Genomic DNA, 8,847 nt, shown 5'->3' on the forward strand with positions numbered 1-8,847 from the left:
AGCTAGGACTACAGGTTATGCACCACCACACCTGGGTGATACACACACACACACACACACACACACACACACAGTTTATTTTGTAGAGACAAGGTTTTGCCATTTTGCCCAGGCTGGTCTCAAACTTCCGAACTCAAGTGATCTGCCTGCCTTGATCTCCCCAAGTGCTGGGATTATGGGCATGAGCTACCGTGCCCAGCCCTGCTTCTCAAACTTTAATATGAATGTGAATCACCTGGGATATTCCTAAAATGCAGATTCTAATTTAGTAGGCATGAGGTAAAGCCTGAGACTCTACATTTCTAACAAGCTCTCCAATGCTGCTAATCTGAAGACCACATTTTTATTTTAGAACATGAGCTATGCAGTCAGGCAGACCTGAATTTCAATCCCAGTTCCACTGTTTTTTAGCTATGAAATCTCAGTAGGCTATTTAATCTCTCTGAGCCTTAGTTTCCTTGCCCATAAAAAGGAGATAAACAGGGAGGCTGAGGCAGGAGAATTGCTTGAACCCGGGAGGCAGAGGTTGCAGTGAGCCGAGATCGTGCCACTGCACTCCAGCCTGGCAAAAGAGCGAGATTCTGTCTCCAAAAAAAAAAAAAAAAAAAAAAAAGAGAGAGAGAGATACAATTACCACTTCCTAGGGTTGCTGTGGAGATTAAGTGAAACGACGCACATAAAAACATGCCTAGCAGCCAGGCACCGTGGCTCACGCCTGTAATCCCAGCACTTTGGGAGGCTAGGCGGACGAATCACCTGAGGTCAGGAGTTCGAGACCAGCCTGGCCAACATGGTGAAACCCTGTCTCTACTAAAAATACAAAAAATTAGCTGGGCATGGTGGTGGGTGCCTATAATACCAGCTACTCGGGAGGCTGAGGCAGGAGAATTGCTTGAACCGGGGAGGCGGAGGTTGCAGTGAGCCGAGTTGGTGCCATGCACTCTAGCCCGGGCAACAGTGTGAGACTCCGTCTAAAAAGAAAAAAAAAAAAAAAGCCTAGCATGGTGCATGGAAAGAGTAAGTAAGTAATAAATGCTACTTATTATTAATATTCCATGAACTGTCACTCTCAACACATCTATACGCTAAAGACTGCAGTTCAGAATGATTATCTGAAAGCACTGCAAGAGCCTACATTAATCAGAGAGAGACAGATTGAATCACATTTAGTCATATTTTGTTAGGCTTATTTCATTGGATTCTAATTCTTTGAAAATTGAGACCTCATCTGTATCAGTCAGGGTCCCAGCAGGAAACAGATGGCACATTCAAATTAGCATAATTGGTGGAAAGTTTAACAAAAGGACTATCTACAAAGGTGTGGGCAGGGTGTAGGAAAACCAGCAGAGAGAGAGAATGCATAACTTGGGGCCATTACTACCCAATGCACAAGAGGATGAGGGGAGAAACACATAGAAGAAAAAAGAAGAATGTGATACAGAGAGTCCTCACGAGAAAGCTGTGACCTTTAGTTAAGGGACAGTAGCTAGCCTGAGGCAATCCTGCAAGGAGGAAGCCAGAAATACACACCCTGACCTCAATTTCTTCCCTTCCTGTGATGTCCTGCCAGGGATCTCCACTGCTCAAACCCTACCAGAAGCCAAAAATGGGAAAGGAACTCACTGATGTAATCCACATAGTTTGTTCTCTGGCAGCACAGAGCAGGGTATAAAAGGGTGAAGAGTAGCTCAGGAGGGTTAAGTAGAAGATACCTGGTACACCACCTGTGACACATATATTCAACTAAAATACATCCAAACCAGAACACTGTATTCCTCTGACCAAGCCAAGAGAGAACAGACTACTGTTTTGGACAAGGTTAAGCTCAACTAATTTATCACGAAATGGAGATCAATAATTTCCAGAGTATCTCCCCATTACATGTCCTATATCATCTAAAACCCAACACAACTAAAACTGAATTCATCTTCCACTGCCAACCTAATTTAGCTTTCCCATTTCCCTACCATGGTAGCCTTTGGATATGCCAGTTTCTCAGCCAGCAACATCCTTTCATTTCCTCTGTGCATATTTACATCTTACTTACCCTTTAAGGTCCAACTCAAATACTTCTCCCTCCTCCAACAGGTCTTTCCCCCAATTACTTTAGCCGCCACTGATTTTCCTTGTGTATGAACTCCCGTGGTGAGTAATTTAGTCACTATTGTCAAGTACTACTATTTAACTGCTTTGTGTATACATATCATCACGCTAATTAAATACTACACTTCTGAAGGGTGGGAACTATGTATTAACTTTCTTTTCCTCCTCATCAAAGGAAAGCAACTTAGACTTATTGCATATAATGAGTATACAATAAACACCTGAAGAATAAAGATAGGGAAAAAAATAGCAGGGAACCAAATTTCCAATCTCATTTGTACATGAAAGCTTTTCAGGAAAACCCTAGCTCTCTGAGGGCCTGCCTGGGCTTATGTGGAAATCTACAGGCACAAAGCGCAGCTCTGCTTATCATCTATCCACTTGGCATTTGAAAAACAGTCTTCTAAATAACCCTTGAGTTAAACAGAGAATCAAAACAGAAATTACAAACTGTAAAAATAATCAGCAGGAAAATCAGAACCCATCAAAACCTATACTATGCAGCTAAAGTGGTACTCATAAGAAAGTTGCAGCATTACATTCACTTATTTATTCCAATATATTCAAATGTATTTCAACTGATAATACATGAATTTTTTTTTTTTTTTTGAGACAGGGTCTGGCTCTTTTGCCCAGGCTGGAGTGCAGTGGCATGATCTTGGCTCATTGCAACCTCCTCCTCCTGGGCTCAATCCATCCTCTTACCTCAGCCTCCCAAGTAGCTGGGACTACAAGCACAAGCCACCACGCCCAGCTAATTTTTGTATTTTTTTTTTTTTTGGAGGGACAGGGTTTCACCATGTTGCCCAGGCTGGTCTTCAACTCCTGAACTCAAGTGATCCAACCATCTCAGCCTACCAAAGTGCTGGGATTACAGACGTGAGTGACCACGACCAGCCAATACATGAATTATTTTCATTGACAATAAATGCACTAAACAGTCACCTCAAAAATACAGGTAAGTAACAAAATAGCATAACCCAAGAAAGTAGAAAGAATTAAGTATCTTTTTAAAAAAATCAATGACCCATTTCTCACTACTCCTCCCTCTTAAAATAAAACAGAAAACCTTGATGTGAAAACAATCAAGCATGGGAAGACTTTGAAAGGTGGAAAGGACAAGGTGGATTACCTAGAGACCTTAGGACCTAAAGAACACTACACTAATGAGCTGTCTACCATAAATCCCAGATGGGGCGCTGGAGAAGCCTGCAACCTGAAACTGCCAATAGGCCCAGACCCAAAAAAGAGCCCCTTTCTGTTTCCTTTAGTTAAATGACTAGGAAAAGGGTGGCCTAGCAGAAGAGAAAATCTTTTTGATAATATCCACTCTACCCTAATCAAACATCAAAGGAAAATTTCCCCCTTCCCTGTGGTGTCAGCTGTGCCAAACAGAGATACCCATGTCTGCCTCCATATGGCAGCAGTTAGGCAGGGCAACTAGGCCCTGCGCCTCCCCCACAGGGGTGGTATCAGCAGGACCAAACAGGAGTGAACTTCCACCCTATCTCCCCAGTAGCAAAGAGGTGGAACCAGGCTATGAGAAGTGGTGCTAGATGGCCCTCCACTTTCCCCACTGGGGTAGTATTAGTGGGGCCATCCCTACCTGACAGCAATGAGTTGGTGCAAGTCATCCCTCCATTCCGCATTCCCCCACCTGGAAGGGGTCTGGCAATGAGGTGAACTTCCCTCCTTCCCCACAGTGCCAACAAGGTAAAACAAAACAGTGTGGCAGTATTCTGCTTCTCTCTAATCCCTGTGTCAGTCAACAAGGCCCGACAGGGAGCAGAACTTACAATCTCACCCAGCAGCAACAAAGTGATGTGAGTCAGTTCTATGCTTTTGCCAGGGAGGTATCTGCAAGGCTGAGTGGGGAACTAAACTTTCACTTCCATCCATTGGCAACAAGATGGGGCAAGGTGCTTCACTTTTGCCAGTGTCAGCAGGGTCCAGCAGAGAGCTGTATATCCACTCCAACACAGACCTGCACACCACATTTAACCCAGGGTGACTGCCTGCAAAAAAGGAAAAAGAAACAGGATGTTTTTGGTTGTTTTTTTTTTTTTTTGAGAGACGGAGTCTTGCTCTGTTGCCCAGGCAGGAGTAGAGTGGTGCAATCTCAGCTCACTGCAACCTCTGCCTTCCTGGTTCAAGTGAGTCTCCTGCCTCAGTTTCCCAAGTAGCTGGGACTATAAGGCGTGCACCACCATGCCCAGCTAATTTTTGTATTTTTAGTAGGACGGGGTTTCACTAGATGTTGGCCAGGCTGGTCTCAAACTCCTGACCTCAGGTGATCTGCCCACCTCGGCCTCCCAAAGTGCTGGGATTACAGGCGTGAGCCACCATGCCCAGCCAGAAATAAGATGTTTAGTCTCACAACACAATACCTAAAATGTCAAAAATACAATAGAAAATCACTTATACCAAGAATCAGAAAAATCTCAACATGAATGAGAAAATAAAATCCACAGACTCCAGTGCTGAGCTGACACAGATGTTGGAATGATCTGACAAGGATTTTAAAGCAATCATTATAAAAATGCTTCAACAAGCAATTTAAAGTATGCTTGAAACAAATGAAAAGAAGTCTCAGCAAAGAAACAGAACATATAAAAAAGAACCAAATGAAAATTTTAGAATTAAAAAATAAAACAATAAAAATTTTAAAACTCACTGGATGGGCTATAGCCGAATGAATATGACAGAAGAAAAAAATCAGTGAACTTGAATATAGAGCAACAAAAATTACCCAATCTGAACAAGAGAGAAAACAGACTAAAAAGAAATGAACAGAGCCTCAGGGTCCTAAAGGACAATGAAGAAAAACAGAACATTCATATCACTGGAGTTCCAGCAGAAAAATAGAAAGACTAGGGGGCTGAAAAAGTTCTGAAAAAATAATAGCTGAAAACTTCCCAAAGGTTAAAATGTTGACAGTAGAAGACTGTGGTAAATTACTTATGTATAATGCAATAATTAGAACAACCACTTAAATATCCATATAAAATATATATTCATAACCTATATAAATAAATGAAAATGGAATTATATGCACCAAACAACAGACTGCAAAATACATGAAGCAAAAACTAATAGATAGGAAAGTGCAAATAGATAAGTCCACAATTGTATTTAAAACTTGTAACATTTCTCTCTCAACAAATAACAGATCAAAATCAAAAAGGATATAGAAGGACTGAACACCACCATCAACCATCAAGGTCTAATTGACATTTACAGAATATTTCACCCACCAACAGCAGAGCAGATGTTCTTTTAAAGAGCACATGGAATCTTCACCAAAACAGATCATATCCTGGGTCATAAAATAAACCTAAACAAAAGGACTGAAACTATGTTAAAAGAACTAAAGCCATAGAGTATATTTTCTGAGCACAAGTTAAACTAGAAATTAATAACTAAAAGACAATGGGAAAATCTCCAAACATTTGAAAATTAAGCAACACACATAAATATACCATAGGTCAAAGAAGAAGTCTCAAGGGAAATTTAAAAAATACATAAAACTGAATGAGAATAAAAATACAATATATCAAAATGTACGGAATGCAGCTAAAGCAGTGGTGACAACAAAATTTATAGGACTAAACACTTACATTAGAAAAAAGGAGGACAGGGCTGGGTGCGGGGGCTCACACCTGTAATCCCACCACTTTGGGAGGCCAAGGCGGGCGGATCACCTGAAGTCAGGAGTTCGAGAGCAGCCTGACCAACATAGTGAAACCGTGTCTGTACTAAAAATACAAAAAATTAGCCAGGCATGGTGGTGGGCGCCTGTAATCCCAGCTACTAGGGAGGCTAGGGCAGGAGAATCACTTGAACCCAGGAGGTGGAGGTTGCAGTGAGCCGAGATCGCATCACTGCACTCCAGCTTGGGCGACAAGAGCGAGGCTCCATCGCAAAAAAAAAAAAAAAAAAGGAGGACAGAGGGAGGGAGGGGGACAAAGGTTGAAAAACTACCTATTGGGTACTACATTTGCCACTTGGGCAATAGAATCATTAGAAGCCCAAACCTCAGCATCATGCAATATACCCATGTAACAAACCTGTACATGTACCCCCGATTGTAAAATTAAAAATTAAATTAAATTAAAGAGAATCCCCCGGGGGTGGGGGGGGGGAGAAAAAGAAGAAAAGGAAAACACTCAAACAAATAATCTAAGTACCCATCTCACCTTAAGAAACTAGAACAACAATAGCAAGGCAAACAGAAGAAAGGAAGTAACAATGTTAAGAGCATAAATCAAGGAAGTTGAAAACAGAAAAACCATACAGATGATGACTGAAACAAACAGGTGATTCTTTGCGGAAAAAAATCAATAAAATTGATAAACCTCTAGAAAGACTGACAAAGAAAAAACAGAGAAGACACAATTCACCAATATCAGGAATAAAAGAGGATAATAAGAGAATACTATGAACAACTCTGCATGGATAGATTTGATAACTTAGATTAAATAGACCAAATTCTCAAAAAGCACAAACTACCACAACTCATCCAATACAAAATAAATAATTTGTGAATAGCTTTATAACCATTAAAGAAGTTAAACTTATAGTTTAAAAATTCCTAAAAGAAAAATCTCCAGGCCCAGATGGTTTCACTAAGAATTATGCCAAACATTTAAAGAATTAATACAAATTCTTCATAATTTTTGCCAGAAAAAGGGAGGGAATTCCAACTGATTTTATGAGGCCAGTATTACCCTGAGACCAAAATCAGACAAAGACAGTACAAAAAATAATAATAATTATAATAATTATACCTCACAACTAATTGTGGTTTATTCTAGGTATACAAGTCTGGTTCAATATTTGAAAATCAATGTAATCCACCTATCAACAGGCTTAAAAATAAAAACCACATGATCATATCAAACAATGTAGAAAAAGCATTTGACTAAATTCAACATCCATTCATGATAAAAGCTCTTAGCAAACTAGGAATACAAGGTAACTTCATTAACCTAGTAAAGAATATCCACCAAAAAACTAGAGCTAACATCATACTTAAGGTTAGGGGTGGCAGTGGCAGTGGCATGGGGGTCGCTGGCCTCCATTAAAAAAAAAAGTTGAAAGACAATGCTTTCTCCATAAGATCAGAAAAAAAGGCAAGAATGTGTGCTTCTCACCACGGTGATTCAACATAGTACTGTAAGTTCTAACTTGCTCAATAAGGCAAGAAAAATGAAATAAAGGAATAAATATTGGAAAGGGAGAAATAAAATCATCCCTATCCTCAGACAACATGACTGTTTATGTAGAAACTCTCAAAGAATCAACACACATTAAAAACAAAACAAAACAAAAAAAACCCTACTGATACACACAACAAATTAGATGGATCTAAAGGGAATTATGTTGAGTGGAAAAGCCAATCTCAAAAGATTCCATTTATATAACATCCTTAATGATGAAATTACAAAGATGGAGAACAGATTAATGGTTGCCAAGTTTAGGGACATGGGAGGAGAAGAGGTGAGTGTGACTATACAGAGGTAGGAGGATCTTTGTGGTTACAAAAAGTCCTATATCTTTATTTTGATGGTGGTTACACAAATCTATGCACGTGTTAAAACTGCACAGAATTTTGGGACAACTGGATATCCACCTGCAAAATAATTAAGTTGGACTCTTACTTCACACCACATACAAAAATTAATTGAAAATGGATGACAGGGCTGGGCATGGTGTCTCACACCTGTAATCTCAGCACTTTGGGAGGCCAAGGGGAGGATCACTTGAGGCCAGCTGGGCAACATCGTGAGATCCTGTCTCTACAAAAAATGTTTTGAAAATCAGCCAGGTATAGTGGCACATGCTTGTAGTCCCAGCTACTCTGGAGGCTGAGGTAAGGGGATCACTTGAGCCCAGGCGTTCAAGGCTGCAGTGAGCTATGACTGCACCACTGCACTCCAGCCTGTGCGACAAAGTGGGACACTGTCTAAAAAAACAAAAACAAAACAAACAAACAAACAAACAAAAAACACTAAACTAAACTAAAATGGATGAAAGACTCAAGTGTAAGAGATAAAATTTTAAGACTCTAAGAAGAAACGGGCATAAATCTTCATGAACTTGAATTAAGCAGTGGTTTCTTAGATATGAGACCAAAGGCACAAGCAAAAAAAAAAAAAAAAAAAGGTAAATTGGACTTTATCAAAATTAAAAACTTTTCTGCTGCAAATAATACTACCAAAAAGGTGAAAATACAACCCACATAATGGGAGAAAATTTTTGCAAATCATATATCTGATAAGGGACTTGAATATATAGAATAAATAAATACCTCTTAAGGCCGGGCGTGGTGGCTCATGCCTGTAATCCCAGCACTTTGGGAGGCCGACGGGGGCGGTCACCAGAGGTCAGGAGTTCAAGACCAGCCTGGTCAACATGGCAAAACCCCATTTCTACTAAAAATACAGAAAAATTAGCCAGGCGTGGTGGCACAAGCCTATAATCCCAGCTACTCAGAAGGCTGAAGCAGGAGAATCGCTTGAACCCGGGAGGTGGAGGTTGCAGTGAGCCGAGATCGCACCATTGCACTTCAGCCTGGGCGACAAGAGCAAAACTTGGTCTTAAAAAAAAAGAAAGAAAGAAAGAAAGAAAACAGGCTAGGATACAAGTTTGGCCACGGGCTTGGGGGAAAACACACATCAAGTCTGTTCTGGTCAAATAGATACATAAGTCACCCTAGCTGAAGGCCTGGTCTGTGATCCAATT

This window comes from Pan troglodytes, chromosome X (genome assembly GCF_028858775.2).
Source record: "Pan troglodytes isolate AG18354 chromosome X, NHGRI_mPanTro3-v2.0_pri, whole genome shotgun sequence".
Lineage (NCBI taxonomy): Eukaryota > Metazoa > Chordata > Mammalia > Primates > Hominidae > Pan > Pan troglodytes.